Genomic DNA, 19,049 nt, shown 5'->3' with positions numbered 1-19,049 from the left:
TTGTATTCTGACATGGGTGTTTGTATTCTGACATGGGTATTTGCACTGTATCCTGTCATGGGTATTTGTATTCTGACATGAGTATTTGCACTGTATTCTGACATGGGTATTTGTATTCTGCCATTGGTATTTGTATTCTGACATGGGTATTTGTATTCTGACATGGTTGTTTGTATTCTGACATGAATATTTGCATTGTATTCTGACATGGGTATTTGTATTCTGACATGGGTGTTTGTATTCTGACATGGGTGTTTGTATTCTGACATGGGTATTTGCACTATATTCTGACATGGGTGTTTGTATTCTGACATGGGTCTTTGTATTGTATTCTGACATGGGTATTTGTATTCTGACATGGGTATTTGCACTGTATCCTGTCATGGGTATTTGTATTCTGACATGGTTGTTTGTATTCTGACATGGGTATTTGCACTGTATTCTGACATTGGTGTTTGTATTCTCACATGGGTGTTTGTTTTCTGACTTTGGTATTTGCACTGTATTCTGACATGGGTATTTGTATTCTGACATTCGTATTTGCACTGTATCCTGTCATGGGTATTTGCACTATATTCTGACATGGGTATTTGTATTCTGACATGGATATTTTCACTGTATTCTGACATGGGTATTTGCACTGTATTCTGACATGGGTATTTGTATTCTGACATGGGTATTTGCACTGTATCCTGTCATGGGTATTTGTATTCTGACATGGGTGTTTGTATTCTGACATGGGTATTTGCACTGTATCCTGTCATGGGTATTTGTATTCTGACATGAGTATTTGCACTGTATTCTGACATGGGTATTTGTATTATGACATGGATATTTGCACTGTATTCCGACATGGGTATTTGCACTGTATACTGACATGGGTATTTGTATTCTGACATGGGTATTTGCACGGTATGCTGTCATGGGTATTTGTATTCTGACATGCGTATTTGTATTCTGACATGGGTATTTGCACTGTATTGTGTCATGGGAATTTGCACTGTATTCTGACAATTTTATTTGTATTCTGACATGGATATTTTCACTGTATTCTGACATGGGTATTTGCACTGTATACTGACATGGGTATTTGTATTCTGACATTGGTATTTGCACTGTATCCTGTCATGGTGATTTGCATCTTGACATGGGGGTTTGTATTCTGACATGTTTATTTGCACTGTATCCTGTCATGGGTATTTGTGTTCTGACATGGGTATTTGTATTCTGACATGGGTATTTGTATTCTGACATGGTTGTTTGTATTCTGACGTGGGGTTTTGCACTGTATTCTGACATGTGTGTTTGTATTCTGACATGGGTGTTTGTATTCTGACATGGGTATTTGCACTGTATTCTGACATGGGTATTTGTATTCTGACATGTGTGTTTGTATTCTGACATGGGTGTTTGTATTCTGAAATGGGTATTTGCACTGTATCCTGTCATGGGTATTTGCATTCTGACATAGGTATTTGTATTCTGACATGGGTATTTGTATTCTGACATGGCTATTTGCTCTCTATCCTTTCATGGGCATTTGTATTCTGACATGGGTATTTGCACTGTATTCTGACATGTGTATTTGTATTCTGACATGGGTATTTGCACAGTATTCTGACATGTGTATTTGTATTCTGCCATTGGTATTTGTATTCTGACATGGGTATTTGTATTCTGACATGGTTGTTTGTATTCTGACATGAGTATTGGCACTGTATTCTGACATGGGTTTTTGTATTCTGACATGGGTCTTTGTATTCTGACATGGGTGTTTGAATTCTGACATGGGTATTTGCACTGTATTCTGACATGGCTGTTTGTATTCTGACATGGGTATTTGTATTCTGACATGGGTATTTGCACTGTATTCTGACATGGGTATTTGTATTCTGCCATTGGTATTTGTATTCTGACATGGGTATTTGTATTCTGACATGGTTGTTTCTATTCTGACATGAGTATTTGCACTGTATTCTGACATGGGTATTTGTATTCTGACATGAGTGTTTGTATTCTGACATGGGTGTTTGTATTCTGACATGGGTATTTGCACTGCATTCTGACATGGGTGTTTGTATTCTGACATGGGTCTTTGTACTGTATTCTGACATGGGTATTTGAATTCTGACATGGGTATTTGCACTGTATCCTGTCATGGGTATTTGTATTCTGACATGGGTATTTGCATTGTATTCTGACATGGGTCTTTGTATTCTCACATGGGTGTTTGTTTTCTGACATTGGTATTTGCACTGTATTCTGACAATGGTATTTGTATTCTGACATGGGTATTTGCACTGTATCCTTTCATGGGTATTTGCACTATATTCTGACATGGGTATTTGTATTCTGACATGGATATTTTCACTGTATTCTGACATGGGTATTTGCACTGTATACTGACATGGGTATTTGTATTCTGACATGGGTATTTGCACTCTATCCTGTCATGGGTATTTGTATTCTGACATGGGTGTTTGTATTCTGACATGGGTATTTGCACTGTATCCTGTCATGGGTATTTGTATTCTGACATGAGTATTTGCACTGTATTCTGACATGGGTATTTGTATTCTGCCATTGGTATTTGTATTCTGACATGGGTATTTGTATTCTGACATGGTTGTTTGTATTCTGTCATGAGTATTTGCACTGTATTCTGACATGGGTATTTGTATTCTGACATGGGTCTTTGTATTCTGACATGGGTGTTTGTATTCTGACATGGGTATTTGCATTATATATTGACATGGGTGTTTGTATTCCGACATGGGTATTTGTATTCTGACATGGGTATTTGCACTATATTCTGACATGTGTATTTGTATTCTGCCATTGGTATTTGTATTCTGACATGGGTAAATGTATTCTGACATGGTTGTTTCTATTCTGACATGAGTATTTGCACTGTATTCTGACATGGGTATTTGTATTCTGACATGGGTGTTTGTATTCTGACATGGGTGTTTGTATTCTGACATGGGTATTTGCATTGTATTCTGACATGGGTGTTTGTATTCTGACATGGGTATTTGTACTGTATTCTGACATGGGTATTTGTATTCTGACATGGGTATTTGCACTGTATCCTGTCATGGGTATTTGTATTCTGACATGGGTATTTGTATTCTGACATGGGTGTTTGTATTCTGACATGGGTATTTGCACTGTATTCTGACATGTGTGTTTGTATTCTGACATGGGTTTTTGTTTTCTGACATGGGCATTTGCAATGTATTTTGACATGGGTATTTGTATTCTGACATGGGTATTTGCACTGTATCCTGTCATTGGTATTTGCACTGTATTCTGACATGGGTATTTGTATTCTGACATGGATATTTTCACTGTATTCTGACATGGGTATTTGCACTGTATACTGACATGGGTATTTGTATTCTGACATGGGTATTTGCACTGTATCCTGTCATGGATATATGTAATCTGACATGGGTATTTGTATTCTGACATGGGTATTTGCACTGTATCCTCTCATGGGTATTTGTATTCTGACATGGGTGTTTGTATTCTGACATGCGTTTTTGTACTGTATTCTGACATGGATATTTGTATTCTGACATGGGTATTTGCACTGTATTCTGACATGGGTGTTTGTATTCTGACATGGGTATTTGTACTGTATTCTGACATGGATATTTGTATTCTGACATGGGTATTTGCACTGTATCCTGTCATGGGTATTTGTATTCTGACATGGGTATTTGTATTCTGACATGGGTATTTGTATTCTGACATGGGTATTTGCACTGTATCCTGTCATGGGTATTTGTATTCTGACATGGGTATTTGTATTCTGACATGGGTATTTGCACTGTACCCTGTCATGGTTATTTGTATTCTGACATGGGTGTTTGTATTCTGACATGGGTATTTGCACTGTATCCTGTCATGGGTATTTGTATTCTGACATGGGTATTTGTATTCTGACATGGGTATTTGCACTGTATCCTGTCATGTGTATTTGTATTCTGACATGGGTGTTTGTATTCTGACATGGGTAATTGCACTGTATTCTGACATGGGTATTTGTATTCTGACATGGGTATTTGCACTGTATCCTGTCATGGGTATTTGCACTGTATTCTGACTTGGGTATTTGTATTCTGACATGGGTATTTGCACTGCATTCTGACATGGGTATTTTTATTCTGACATGGGTGTTTTTATTCTGAAATGAGTATTTGCGCTGTATCCTGTCATGGGTTTTTGTATTCTGACATAGGTATTTGTATTCTGACATGGGTGTTTGCATTCTGACATGGGTATTTGCACTGTATTCTGACATGGATATTTGTATTCTGACATGGGTGTTTCTATTCTGACATGGGTATTTGCACTGTATCCTGGTTGGCTATTTTGGTTCTGACATGGGTATTTATATTCTGACATGGGTGTTTGTATTCTGACATGGGTGTTTGTATTCTGACATGGGTGTTTGTATTCTGGCATGTGTTTTGCATTGTATTCTGACATGGGTTTTTGTATTCTGGCATGGGTATTTGTATTCTGACATGGGTATTTGCACTGTATTCTGACATGGGTGTTTGCATTCTGACACGGTTATTTCTTTTCTGACACGCGTATTTTTATTCTGACATGGGTGTTTGTATTCTGACATGGGTATTTGCACTTTTTTCTGACATGGGTATTTGTATTCTGACATGGGTATTTGTATTCTGACATTGATATTTTTATTCTGACATGGGTATTTGCACTGTATCCTGTCATGGGTATTTGTATTCTGACATGGGTATTTGTATTCTGACATGAGTATTTGTATTCCGACATGGGTATTTGCACTGTATCCTGTCATGGGTACTTGTATTCTGACATGGGTATTTGTATTCTGACATGGGTATTTGCACTGTACCCTGTCATGGTTATTTGTATTCTGACATGGGTGTTTGTATTCTGACATGGGTATTTGCACTGTATCCTGTCATGGGTATTTGTATTCTGACATGGGTATTTGTATTCTGACATGGGTATTTGCACTGTATTCTGACATGGATATTTGTATTCTGACATGGGTGTTTCTATTCTGACATGGGTATTTGCACTGTATCCTGGTTGGTTATTTTGGTTCTGACATGGGTATTTATATTCTGACATGGGTGTTTGTATTCTGACATGGGTGTTTGTATTCTGACATGGGTGTTTGTATTCTGGCATGGGTTTTGCATTGTATTCTGACATGGGTTTTTGTATTCTGGCATGGGTATTTGTATTCTGACATGGGTATTTGCACTGTATTCTGACATGGGTGTTTGTATTCTGACACGGTTATTTCTTTTCTGACACGTGTATTTTTATTCTGACATGGGTGTTTGTATTCTGACATGGGTATTTGCACTTTTTTCTGACTTGGATATTTGTATTCTGACATGGGTATTTGTATTCTGACATTGATATTTGTATTCTGACATGGGTATTTGCACTGTATCCTGTCATGGGTATTTGTATTCTGACATGGGTATTTGTATTCTGACATGAGTATTTGTATTCCGACATGGGTATTTGCACTGTATCCTGTCATGGGTACTTGTATTCTGACATGGGTATTTGTATTCTGACATGGGTATTTGCACTGTACCCTGTCATGGTTATTTGTATTCTGACATGGGTGTTTGTATTCTGACATGGGTATTTGCACTGTATCCTGTCATGGGTATTTGTATTCTGACATGGGTATTTGTATTCTGACATGGGTATTTGCACTGTATTCTGACATGGGTGTTTGTATTCTGACATGGGTGTTTGTATTCTGACATGACTATTTGCACTGTATTCTGGCATGGGTATTTGTATTCTGACATTGGTTTTTGCACTGTATCCTGTCATGGGTCTTTGTATTCTGACATGGATATTTGTATTCTGGCATGGGTGTTCGTATTCTGACATGGGTATTTGTACTGTATTCTGACATGGGTATTTGTATTCTAACATGGGTATTTGCACTGTATCCTGTCATGGGTATTTGTATTCTGACATGGGTATTTGTCTTCTGACATGGGTGTTTGTATTCTGACATGGGTATTTGCCCTGTATTCTGACATGGGTTTTTGTATTCTGACATGGGTGTTTGTATTCTGACATGGGTATTTGCACTGTTTTCTGACATGGGTATTTTTATTCTGACATGGGTGTTTGTCTTCTGAAATGGGTATTTGCACTGTATCCTTTCATGGGTATTTGTATTCTGACATAGATATTTGTATTCTGACATGTGTGTTTGTATTCTGACATGGGTATTTGCACTGTATTCTGTTATGGATATTTGTATTCTGACATGGGTGTTTCTATTCTGACATGGGTATTTGCACTGTATCCTGTCATGGGTATTTGTATTCTGACATGGGTATTTATATTCTGACATGGGTTTTTGTATTCTGACATGGGTGTTTGTATTCTGACATGGGTTTTTGTATTCTGGCATGGGTTTTGCATTGTATTCTGACATGGGTTTTTGTATTCTGGCATGGGTATTTGTATTCTGACATGGGTATTTGCACTGTATTCTGACATGGGTGTTTGTATTCTGACACGGGTATTTCTTTTCTGACACGCGTATTTTTATTCTGACATGGGTGTTTGTATTCTGACATGGTTATTTGCACTGTATTCTGACATGGGTATTTGTATTCTGACATGGGTATTTGTATTCTGACATTGGTATTTTTATTCTGTCATGGGTATTTGCACTTTATTCTGACATGGGTATTTGTATTCTGACATGAGTATTTGCACTGTATTCTGACATGGGTATTTGTATTCTGACATGGGTATTTGCACTGTATTCTGACATGGGTATTTTTATTCTGACATGGGTATTTGCACTTTCAGCTCACCAACCTCATTAACCACACATTTCAAACCTGCCATAAACCACTTTGTGTCTTCATTGACCCCACCTAATTCTGCATTTCTAACTCCAACTGTCCCACCCAGTCCTCAGCGAACCTTCTTTTTATGTTTTAATGCTACATCTTGGTGCCTATTCCCAAACTGAATTAATTTACACCCTCCCTATAGGCCCAGTTATCCTGCCTGCAAGGATCTTCTTCAGTTCTGTTCCATCTTGAATGGATCTCTCCTGCCACAAAACTGGTACAAATATCCCAGGAATCTGAAGCCTTCCCTTCTGCTCCATGTCTCCAGCCACCCATTAACTCCTATTATATCTCATATAATCTCCTATTTCTCTTCTCACAGTGGCATCAGGAGTCATCCAGAGATCACTATCTTTAATGTCCTTCTTTTTATCTTCCTCTCTAGCTCCCTTAACTCTGACCACAGGATCTCAACCCTGTTTCTCCCTGTGTCTTGGTTCTGACATGGATCACAATTTCTGGCTCTTCCCCTCCTCTTCCCCTCACAAACTATTCAGTCCCCTCTCTGTGATGTCCCTTACCCCGGCACCAGGGAGACAACATATCTACAAAACTCACATTAGCGATGATAAAACTGCTTGGCTGTTCCCCAGACTATCAAATCCCCAATTATTCTAGCATAATGCTGTAGTTCTCACCCATGTAGTTCTTGGCCTCAAATGACCGCACTCCTTCCAGTTGTCTACGCCCTCACCAGTATTCAATGCTGAATGACAGTTTGACAGTGCTACATTCCCAGATGATTCCTGCCTCTTCCTACTCCCCATGTGGCCACACCTTGCTAGTCTGACTATCTGAATGTGGAATGACCACCATCTGGAGCCTGTGATCAAGGGTACGCTCAGATAGCCTGTATACCCTGCAGTGAAACCAGCCAGCCCTCAAGCTCAGAAACTCTCAGTGTAAGTTTGAGCAGTTGGGGGCACTTGCCTGCAAATATTGGCCTTTGGATCACATGAAGTGTCCTGAAGTGAAGTTTCCATGTGGCACAGGAATCATAGGTGACAATTGCAACTGGCCCTCCTTTCCAATTAGAAACTTAAAATATTATTCCAATTAGAAACTGAAACCCCTTAGATTTAGGGTGATTATTTATATAATTGTTTTTAACTAAGTCTAAACAACCCTCCCATTTTTCTATTCGCTCATCAAAATGAGCTAACCAATTATTTACTCAAGTTTAGCAAAAATCACTGTGGCACTAAATGCAAAGAAGATAAATATTAGATATCTAGATACTTAACCTAGATAGCTAAAATGTTCAGTTTTTATGACTCCCACCTTTTTACAGTTGGACATGAGAAATGGTAAGTGACCAATATAAATCCTTTGACTGTCATATAATTTACAGCTGTTTAAACAGTAAATCGTACCTAATTAAGGCATTTAACCTAATTAAGCAACCTCTTACTTAGTTCTGACAAAAGGTCGTCAAGCTGAAGTATTAACTCTATTTCTCTCCTCACAATCACAGATGACACCTGACCTTCTGAGTATTTCCAGCATTTTCTGCTATTATTTCAGGTTTCCAGCATCTGTAGTAATTTGCTTTTCAGCCAGCTTCAGTTATTTGCCTGGCATCTGCTAAATGTCACCAACCTTGCTGCAAGACCAATTTAAATTCAAACCTGATGACTACTTAAAACCAAAACAAAAACAGAAATACCTGAAAAAACTCAGCAGGTCTGGCAGCATCGGCGGAGAAGAACAAAGTTGACGTTTCGAGTTCTCATGACCCTTCAACAGAACTAAGTAAAAATAGGAGAGGGGTGAAATATAAGCTGGTTTAATGTGGGGTGGGGGGGGGGAGAGAAGTTGGGAGGGAATGGGGGGAGATTGTAGGGACAAGCAAGCAGTGATAGGAGCAGTTAATCAAAAGATGTCACAGACAAAAGAACAAAGAGGTGTTGAAGGAGGTGATATTATCTAAAAGAATGTGCTAATTAAGAATGGATGGCAGGACACGCAAGGTACAGATAGCGCTAGTGGGGGGTGGGGTGAAATAAGACTAAAAGGGCATAAAAGGTATAGATTTAAAAATAATGGAAATAGGTAGGAAAAGAAAAATCTATATAAATTATTGGAAAATTTATAATTTATATAGATTTAGGTGGGAAAAGAAAAATCTATATAAATTATTGGAAAATTTATAATTTATATAGATTTAGGTGGGAAAAGAAAGATCTATATATAAATTATTGAAAAATTTATAATTTATATAGATTTTTCTTTTCCCACCTATTTCCATTATTTTTAAATCTATACCTTTTATGCCCTGTTAGTCTTATTTCACCCCACCCCCACTAGCGCTATCTGTACCTTGCGTATCCTGCCATCCATTCTTAATTAGCACATTCTTTTAGATAATATCACCACCTTCAACACCTCTTTGTTCTTTTGTCTGTGACATCTTTTGATTATCTGCTCCTATCACTGCTCGCTTGTCCCTACAATCGCTCCCCACTCCCCCCCAACTTCTCTCCCCCACCCCCACCCCCCACCTTAAACCAGCTTATATTTCACCCGTCTCCTATTTTTACTTAGTTCTGTTGAAGGGTCATGAGGACTCGAAACGTCAACTTTGTTCTTCTCCGCCGATGCTGCCAGACCTGCTGAGTTTTTCCAGGTAATTCTGTTTTTGTTTTGGATTTCCAGCATCTGCAGTTTTTTGTTTTTTTATGACTACTTAATACCTACCAGTGAAATCCTACAAGCAACAAATTCTCAGCTCCAATGTGTTTGCAATCCAATTCAATCACGATTTCCCCCAGCTGTGTCTCAAAGCTCTGAATCATTCCAGTTTTTTTTCATTCAGCACGAAAATATAATTAATTGCTGAATATGGATTCAGCCTCCTGACATGTTTAAGAATACATTGACCCATAACTTCCAATCTCCAGGACGTTGTACTTAGGGGATACTGTAAAGATGCACTGGGGGACACCTACCACACCCCTACCACCCCCCCACCCCCCAGCCCAGATGTTCCCACGTAAGGATTTGTGGCAATTACCCAGGTGCCCAGGAAGTTCAAACTTCTGTTGGGCTATTGCCCTGCACTGGGGACCATCCAATACTCCAACTTAAATCACAAAATTAAGATGGTTCCGACTATCTTATAGGAACAGTTACCCAGGAAAAGTTAGAAGAATTAAAACCACTTTTAACTCTTGGGTAACAGTAGCACTGATCCTCCCCCAACTCCCCCATGGGAACCCCCGACTACCACGGCAACACCCAGCTACCCTTACAACTACTCTCCCCACCCACCACCAACTACCCTCCCACCCTCTCGGCTACCCTCCTCACCCCTAGAATATCCTCCCAACACCCCACGGGACCCTCCGACTACTCCCCAACAGCCCAACTACCCTCCTGTCTCCCACATGGGACCCCCTTACAATACTCCCCACTCCCTATTGGACTCCCCAAATACCCTACCCACCCCCTCTCAACTACTCCCTACCTTCCACAGTACACGCCGACTACCTCCTCACTCCCTGGCTATCTCCTAACTCCCCAACTACTCTCACCGACCACCTCACCCAATGATCACCTCTCTCACTGACCAACCCACACTGATGACCTGACACCCCTACTGATCAAACCCCAATTACCCATCTGACCCACCCCACTGATCAACCCCCACTGACTACCCTATGCCCTCCATTGACTAACCCCCCCCTAACTGACTAACTCCACCATTGCCCACCTGACCTCCTTTACTGACCACCTCCCACTGACCACCTGACACCCCCACTGTGCAAACCCCCCTTGCCCCCACTGACCAATGCCCCCCCCCCCACACCATCCCACCCACTTATAACTTCTCCTTGGCTTCTCAAGGTGGACTTTTGAACCATCTGCTTTACAACAGTTAGCGTGGCTTCCTTACCTTCGACTCTCCTGCCCTGGTCAGAAGGCCTGGGGAACCCTCTGCCCTGCACAGTTCTCACCCAACCTGAGTTGGAAGGCCAAGAGAGGAAGATGCAGCTGCATTTCAGGATAAGTAACTAGGAGTGGACTGGCAATCTGACTGTGATTGCCACTGCACGGAAGATTCAGGCCATTACATTTAAAATCTGCTTCTGAAGACATGCTTACATTAGAAATAATAGGAAATATACACAATAACGGAATGGTCTAGAACTTTAGTGAGTTAAAATCAACACAATCCAGCTGAAATTGGTCAAACCAGAACATAAGATCATGGAATTTTAAACACGAGACACATGAAGCATCTGCACCATTCATGTCCATTTCAGATACTGGTAAGTTATTTAAGTCAATGTCCAAAGACACATGATTTAAAAATGCTATTGTTTTAGTGAATTACCTAAATAATTGTGCTAACAACCCCTAAAACAAATTTGATTCTACAGTTCTGTTTAAAACTCTCCCTAATATTAAACCTTGCTTTTCCTCTTTCAGGTGCCAATTGATCTATGTTTCCAGCAATTTTTGAGTTAATTTCAGATTTCCTGTATTTTTTTTATTTTTTTCTTTTTTCATCCATAATTTATTGTGCTAAGTCCACGTTCTCAGATTTCCTCCATTTTGGTGTGTGCTAACTACATCAATGTGACATTAGGGATTGTTCCAAGATCAGATCAGTAAAATCGATGAAATTGCTGAACTGGATGCATTCATTAAAATCTAATATTTGTGTCACCCATTCACTAGGTGTGCTGAGGTTCAGGAATTTAATATTGTGCATAAAATCCCCATGAAAGTAGTATATGTACTTTTTAGTGTTGCAAATGCTGTTTCATACATTCCAATATATGCCCATAGTAGTAAACGATTTCCGCCCGTTACTTTTGGTGCTGACGCCACAGCTGTTCACAATCTATATAAATGATTTGGATGTGGGCACCAACTGTAATGTTTCCAAATTTGCCAGTGATACAAAACTTGGTGGGAATGTAAGTTGTGAGGAGGATGCAAGGAGACTTCAAGGGACTTGGCTACAAGAGCAGGTCAGAGGCTAGGAATCCTAGGGTGAGCAACTAATCCCTTGTCTCCCCAAAGCCTATACACCATCTACAAGGCACAAGTCTGGAGTGTGATGGAATAATCCCCATTTGACTGGGTGAGTGCAGCTCCCACAACACTCAAGAAGCTCAACACTATTCAGGACAAAGCAGCCTGCTTGATTGGCACCCCATCCACAAATATTCACTCCCTCCACCACTGACACACAGTGGCAGCAGTGTGTACCATCTACAAGATGCACTGCAGAAACTCACCAAGGCTCCTTGGGCAGCACCTTCCAAACCCACAAATGCTACCATCTAAAAGGGCAAGGGCAGCAGATAGATAGGAATGCAACAGATCAAGTCCAGGAACCCGAGGGAAAGGTAAGTGTCGGGGCTCCCAAAGTGGCGAGTGTAGCACAAGCTTGGGGGGTTGTGAGGGGGTGGCCGGGGTTCCAGGGGGCAGGCTGAGGTGGGGAGGGAGGTCTGGAGGTCACCGGGCCATTCAGAAGGGGGATTCTTATGGAGGCAGCCCTCACCTTCCCACCCCAGATCTAACTTGAATTAATTCCAGACCTCCCCCAACGAGCTTCAACCGACCCCACCAGCCTAAAAATTGAGGCTGGGTGGGAACAGCCCTTAAGTGGCCATGAAGTGGACAATTAAGGGCCTCAACTGGGGCAAAGGCGGGCTTCCGGAACATGGCCTGCACCCCCCCCCCCACCCCAACAACGTAAAATCACCATGAGGTCGGGGCAGGTGGGAACATGGAGGGAATCCTGTCTGTGCAATTTCACACTCCCCCACCCCAGCCCACCCCAACCCACCCCAGCCCACCCCAACCCACCCCAACCCACCCCAACCCACCCCAGCCCACCCCAACCCACCCCAACCCACCCCAACCCACCCCAACCCACCCCAGCCCACCCCAACCCACCCCAACCCACCCCAGCCCACCCCAGCCCACCCCAACCCACCCCAGCCCACCCCAACCCACCCGAACCCACCCCAACCCACCCCAACCCACCCCAACCCACCCCAACTCACCCCAACCCACCCCAACCCACCCCAACCCACCCCAGCCCACCCCAACCCACCCCAACCCACCCCAACCCACCCCAACCCACCCCAGCCCACCCCAACCCACCCGAACCCACCCCAACCCACCCCAACCCACCCGAACCCACCCCAACCCACCCCAACCCACCCGAGCCCACCCCAACCCACCCGAACCCACCCCAACCCACCCCAACCCACCCCAACCCACCCCAACCCACCCGAACACACCCCAGCCCACCCGAACCCACCCCAACCCACCCCAGCCCACCCCAACCCACCCCAACCCACCCCAGCCCACCCCAACCCACCCGAACCCACCCCAACCCACCCCAGCCCACCCCAACCCACCCCAACCCACCCGAACCCACCCGAACCCACCCCAGCCCACCCCAGCCCACCCCAGCCCACCCCAGCCCACCCCAACCCACCCGAACCCACCCCAACCCACCCCAACCCACCCGAACCCACCCCAGCCCACCCCAACCCACCCCAGCCCACCCCAGCCCACCCCAACCCACCCCAACCCACCCCAGCCCACCCCAACCCACCCGAACCCACCCGAACCCACCCCAGCCCACCCCAGCCCATCCCAGCCCACCCCAACCCACCCGAACCCACCCGAACCCACCTGAGCCCACCCCAGCCCACCCCAACCCACCCCAACCCACCCCAACCCACCCCAGCCCACCCCAGCCCACCCCAACCCACCCCAACCCACCAAAAACCTGTCAGGGGAGGAAGCATAAAATTGAGGCCATGTAGACTTCAGGTCAGTCTTGGAGGGCTGGCAATCCAATAGTTGAACCGAGGTAGATTCCTCGGTTCAGCTCATTTGCATAGCCTGGTCTACACCTGATTGTCAAACCGCTCCTGTGAATGGGTGGGCACTTAGGATGCAAAGGGAAGTTGTGTAAGACAAAAACAAAAATACCTGGAAAATCTCAGCAGGTCTGGCAGCATCTGCAGATAGGAACACAGTTAACGTTTCGGGTCCATATGACTCTTCAACAGAACTAAGTAAAAATAGAAAAGAGGTGAAATATATTTCACCTCTCTTCTATTCTTCTATTTCTTCTATTTTTACTTAGTTCGGCTGAAGAGTTATTCGGACTCGAAACATTAACTGTGTTCCTCTCCGCAGATGCTGTTAGACCTGCTGAGTTTTTCCAGGTATTTTTGTTTTTGTTTTGGATTTCCAGCATCTCGCAGTTTTTTTGCTTTTATCTTAAGGTAAGTTGTGTGTTGTTGCAGGCAGCAACGTAAATTTGTGTGGGTCTTCATCTAACAGGCCTCCAGCCTGCTCTTCCTCCTCATTCTTTCTTGCTGGCCTAAACGTAAGTGTTGCCCACGATGGTTCAGGCCTGAGGAGATGCCGGCAACCACATTTCCATTCTTCTGTCTCTGGGGGTGCTCTTTCCTAAAGTCTGTCAGGGAAAATTCCAAATGAAGCACTGGAGTTTTCTGACAACGCTCTGAGCCACTCACAGGAAATTTAAATATTCTCACGTCTTTCAATCGGAGGGTGTACCAATGTAAGGCAATCCAGCTGCTTTTTTTTAAATTTATGTACCGCAAGAATGGATTTCTGCACCTGCTCTTCTTGAGTTGATGCTTTGTATTTTGAACTGCAAATGTACCTCATGAATTGTTCCCATTAATTCAGTGTTTTATATTTTTAACTGTAGAAGAATGTAACCAGTTTTGGTGAGAATCCTGTGTGCGGAGTTCATCAGGTGGTAGGGAAGTGGAGTACAGAGGACATTGGGCTGCAGGGAGAGGAATCCTGACCAAAGATATCATCAGTGGGTTTCATATATTGGACTTTGTATTAATGAAAAGGACTAAAGACACAAGTATACACCCACACTGACATGAGCATGTCATTAAGCTAGTGGCCCAGAGTGATTGTACCATCAGACGCTCTGCCTGCAACAACCTTCAAAGACAATGCTCCCCTAGGAAGATGTAAATGTCTTTCTTCCTACCTTACCTGAGATAAAGTATCCCAACCAAAGGGCATCCATTACTGGAGGACCCATCTCACCCACTGTTGTGAACAGGAAATGGTCACATGCTAGGCAGTCATGAAGGGGGTGATGAAGCACCAAGGTACCGAGGACCAACCGGACCAGTCGTTTTGCTTATATGTTGAAGCGGAAGAGGCCGGAGTCAGAAAATGTCAAAGCCCAAGAAGAAATCGGGACTGCAGTTAGAGGGTAGAAGCCTGGTCACCTACAGGAAAATGTATGGAGACCTTGTCTAATAGGCCGACCACCTGAAGGGCAGACACATGCACCAAGCACCTGGTACTGTGAGTACGCACTGTCGCATTGTGAATAAATAAAGGTTTTCCACCTGAAGTGGAAATTGCATGTAAAACTGTTTTTGTGTTGCTGCTCCTCAGTACTGGTTCTGAATCTTATAGGGTAGTGTGACCCCCCACCACACACACACTACACCCCCACCCCCAATGGTTAAGGACTTACTCCAAGCAAATCAAGATTTGCAGGGTTATGTATGTATGAACATACAAATTAGGAGCAAGAGTAGGCCATTCAGCCCCTCGAGCCTGCTCCGTCATTTAATAAGATCACGGCTGATCAACACCACATTCCACCGACCCTCAATAGTCTTTGACTCCCTTGTTAGTCAAGAATCTATCCACCTCTGCCTTAAAAATATTCATTGACCCTGCCTCCACTGCTCTCTGAGGAAGAGAGTTCCAAAGATTCATGACCGTCTGAGAGAAAAAAAAATCTTCTCATTTCCATCTTGAATGGGAGACTCTTGTTTTTAAACTGTTTCCCTTGGTTCTGGTCTCTCCCACAGGAAGAAACATTCCTTCAGCATCCACCCTGTCAAATCCCCTCAGGATCTTATACGGTTCAACAAGATCACCTCTCAATCTTCTAAACTCCAATGGATACAGGCCCAACCTGTCCAACCTTTCCACATAAGAGAACACCACCACCCCCCCACCACCCCCCCAACACCCCCCAACACCCCCCCACCCCCCCAACAGCCCCCCACCCCCCATCACAGGTATCAGTCGAGAAAACCTCCTCTCAACTGCTTCTAATGTATTTATAACCTTTCTTAAATAAGGAGAACTAAATTGTACACAGTCCTCCAGATGTGGCCTCATCAAGGCTCTGTACAACTGTAGCAAAACATCAATACTTTCATATTCCATTCCCCTTGTAATAAACAACAACATTCCATTTGCCTTACTAATTACTTGCTGTACCTGCACACTAACTTTTCCTGATTCATGTACCAGCACAACCGGATCCCTCTGTACCTCAGAGTTCTGCAATCTCTCTCCATTTAAATATTATGCTGCTTTTCTGTTCTTCCTGCCAAAGTGGACAAGTTCACACTTTTCCACATTATACTCCATCTGTCAAATTTTTGACCACTCACTTAACCTATGTCCCTTCGCGAATTCCATATGTCCTCTTCACAAATTACTTTCCTATCACTCTTTGTATCATCAGCAAATTTAGCTACTGCACATTTGACCCCTTCATCCAAGTCATTGATACAAGCAGTAAATCTTTGAGGCCCCTGTGGCACACCACTCGCCAAAACTTGCCAACTTGTAAATGACCCATTTATGCCTACTCTCTGTTTCCTATTAGCTAACCAATCCTCTATCCATGCTAATATGTTACCCCTACACCCTGAGCTCTTATTTTGGGTAGTAACCTTTAATGTGGCACCTTGTCAAATGCCTTCTGGAAATCCAAGTAGAGCTCATCCACACATTCCTCCTTATCCACATTGCTAGTTATATCTTCAAAGAGCCCCAATAAATTAGTGAAACATAATTTCTGTTTCCCTAAACCACGTTGACTCTGCCTGATGTCATTGGGATTTTCTAAATGTCCCATTATATCCTCTTTAATAATAGATTCCAATATTTTCCCTATGACAGAAGTTAAGCTAATAGGCCTGTGGTTTCCAGTTTTCTGCCACCCTCCTTTCTTGAGTAGAGAAGTGACATCCACTATTATCCAAACTGATGGGACCTTTTCCGAATCTGGGGAATTTTGGAAAATCAAAGCCAATGCATCTACTATCTCAGCAGCCAATTTTTCTAAGATGCTGGGGTGAAGTCCATCAGGTCCTGGAGACTTGTTAGCTTTTGCTTCTAATAATTTTCTCAATACCCTTTCCCTGGTTATAACTGTTTTAAGTTTCTCCCTCCCTTTCACCTCCTGATTCACAATTATTCCTGGGATGTTTTTTTGTATCCTCTACAATGAAGACAGGTACAAAATATCTATTCAATTCATCCACCATTTCCTTATTTTTCATTATTATTCTCCATTCTGACTCACTAGAGGACTAACACTCACTTTACTTACACTCTTCCTTTTTAAATACATGAAGAAACTCTTACCATCTGTTTTTCTGTTTCTAGCTAGCTTTCTCTCATGCTCTAAGTTATCTTTCCTTATTAACCTTTTAATAATTATTTGCTGTTCTTTATGTTCTATTCAACCTTCTGACCTGCCACTCATCTTTATGGAATTATGTGCTTTTTCTTTCAATTTGATACTATCTTTAACTTCCTGGTTAACCACGGATGGTGTGTCTTTGTCTTAGGAGTCTTCCTTTCTCACTGGAATGTATCTTTTTTATGTATCCTGAAATATTTCCTTAAATGTCTGCCACTGTATCTCTACTGACCTATCTCTTAATCTAATTTCCCAATTCACTTTAGCCAGCTCTGTCTTCGTGCCCTCATAATTGTCCTTATTTAAGTTTAAAACAATAGCCTTAGGTCCACTTCTCTCTCCCTCAAACTGAATGTTAAATTCAATCATCATATGATCATTGCTACCTAGGGGCATCTTCACTATGATGTCCTTAATTAATCCTGTCTCATTGAACAATCTGTCTCTTCCTGCCACACTCTGATCATCATTTCCTTTATTCTGACCTTGATCTCTTGCCTTGTCTTCTCTATTTAATTGATCACATCTTTCCAAACTTGATCCCTTGCCCCCGCTATTTAGGTTAAAGCCCTCTCTACCACCTTAGTTGTACGACTCACCAGAACATACATCCCATCACAGTTCAGGTGAAGACCAGACCAACAGTACAGCTCCAACTTTCCCCAACACTGGTGCCAGTGCCCCATAAATCAAAACCCATTTCTCCCTCACTAATCTTTGAGCCACTCATTTAACTCCCCAAGCTGATTTACCCTATACCAATTATTACATAGTTCAGGCAATAATCCAGAGATTATTACCTTTGAGATTCTGTTTTTTAATTTAGCCCCTAGCTGCTCATATTCCCTCAGCAGAAACCCTTTTCTAGTTCTATCAGTGTCATTGGTACCTACATGGACCACAACCACTAAATCCTGCCCCTCCCACTATAGGTTCCACTCCAGCCCAGAGCAGCTGTCCTGAAATGTGGCACTGGGCAGGCAACACTGCTGTCTGGACTCCTGATCTGAATAGAACTGTGTCTATCTCCCTGACTATACTGTTCCCAACTACCACTACATTCCTATTAACTCCCCCCACTTGAATGGCACCTAGTACCATGGTGCCATGGTCAGTTGGTCATCCACCCTGCAGCCACCACTCCATCCATACAGGCTGTAAGAACCTCAAAACTTTTGGACAATTGCAAAGGCTGAGGCTCCTCCACTTCTACCTTCTGGGTCCCCATTCCTGCTGCACTCACAGTCACTCCCTCCTGCCTCTGACCACTGACCAAATCAGAGGACCCTATCCTAATTTTCCTCCTCCCTGATGCATCGCAGTGTCTGCAGCACAGCCTCTAGCTCAATGACTCTGAGCCGGAGCTCCTCAAGTCCGTGGACACTTACTGCAGACGTGTTTGCCCTGGATCACCTGGGTGTCCAAGAACATCCACATTCTGCAGTTGCAAAACATCGCCCGCACTGACATCTTTATGTGTTAATTAATTTATTATTAATTAAGTTATCATTAATAAACACTGCTACCCACAATAACATTTGCTACTGTTAATAAAGCTTGCTAAAGCTAATAAAACCTTACAATTACTAAAACACTGCATGAGTTCTGAAGATAAAACAAAATATTTACAAAATATT

The sequence above is a fragment of the Carcharodon carcharias genome, chromosome 4 (genome assembly GCF_017639515.1).
Source record: "Carcharodon carcharias isolate sCarCar2 chromosome 4, sCarCar2.pri, whole genome shotgun sequence".
Lineage (NCBI taxonomy): Eukaryota > Metazoa > Chordata > Chondrichthyes > Lamniformes > Lamnidae > Carcharodon > Carcharodon carcharias.
The sequence above is the reverse complement of the archived record's forward strand: the minus strand, read 5'-3'. Positions refer to the sequence as shown.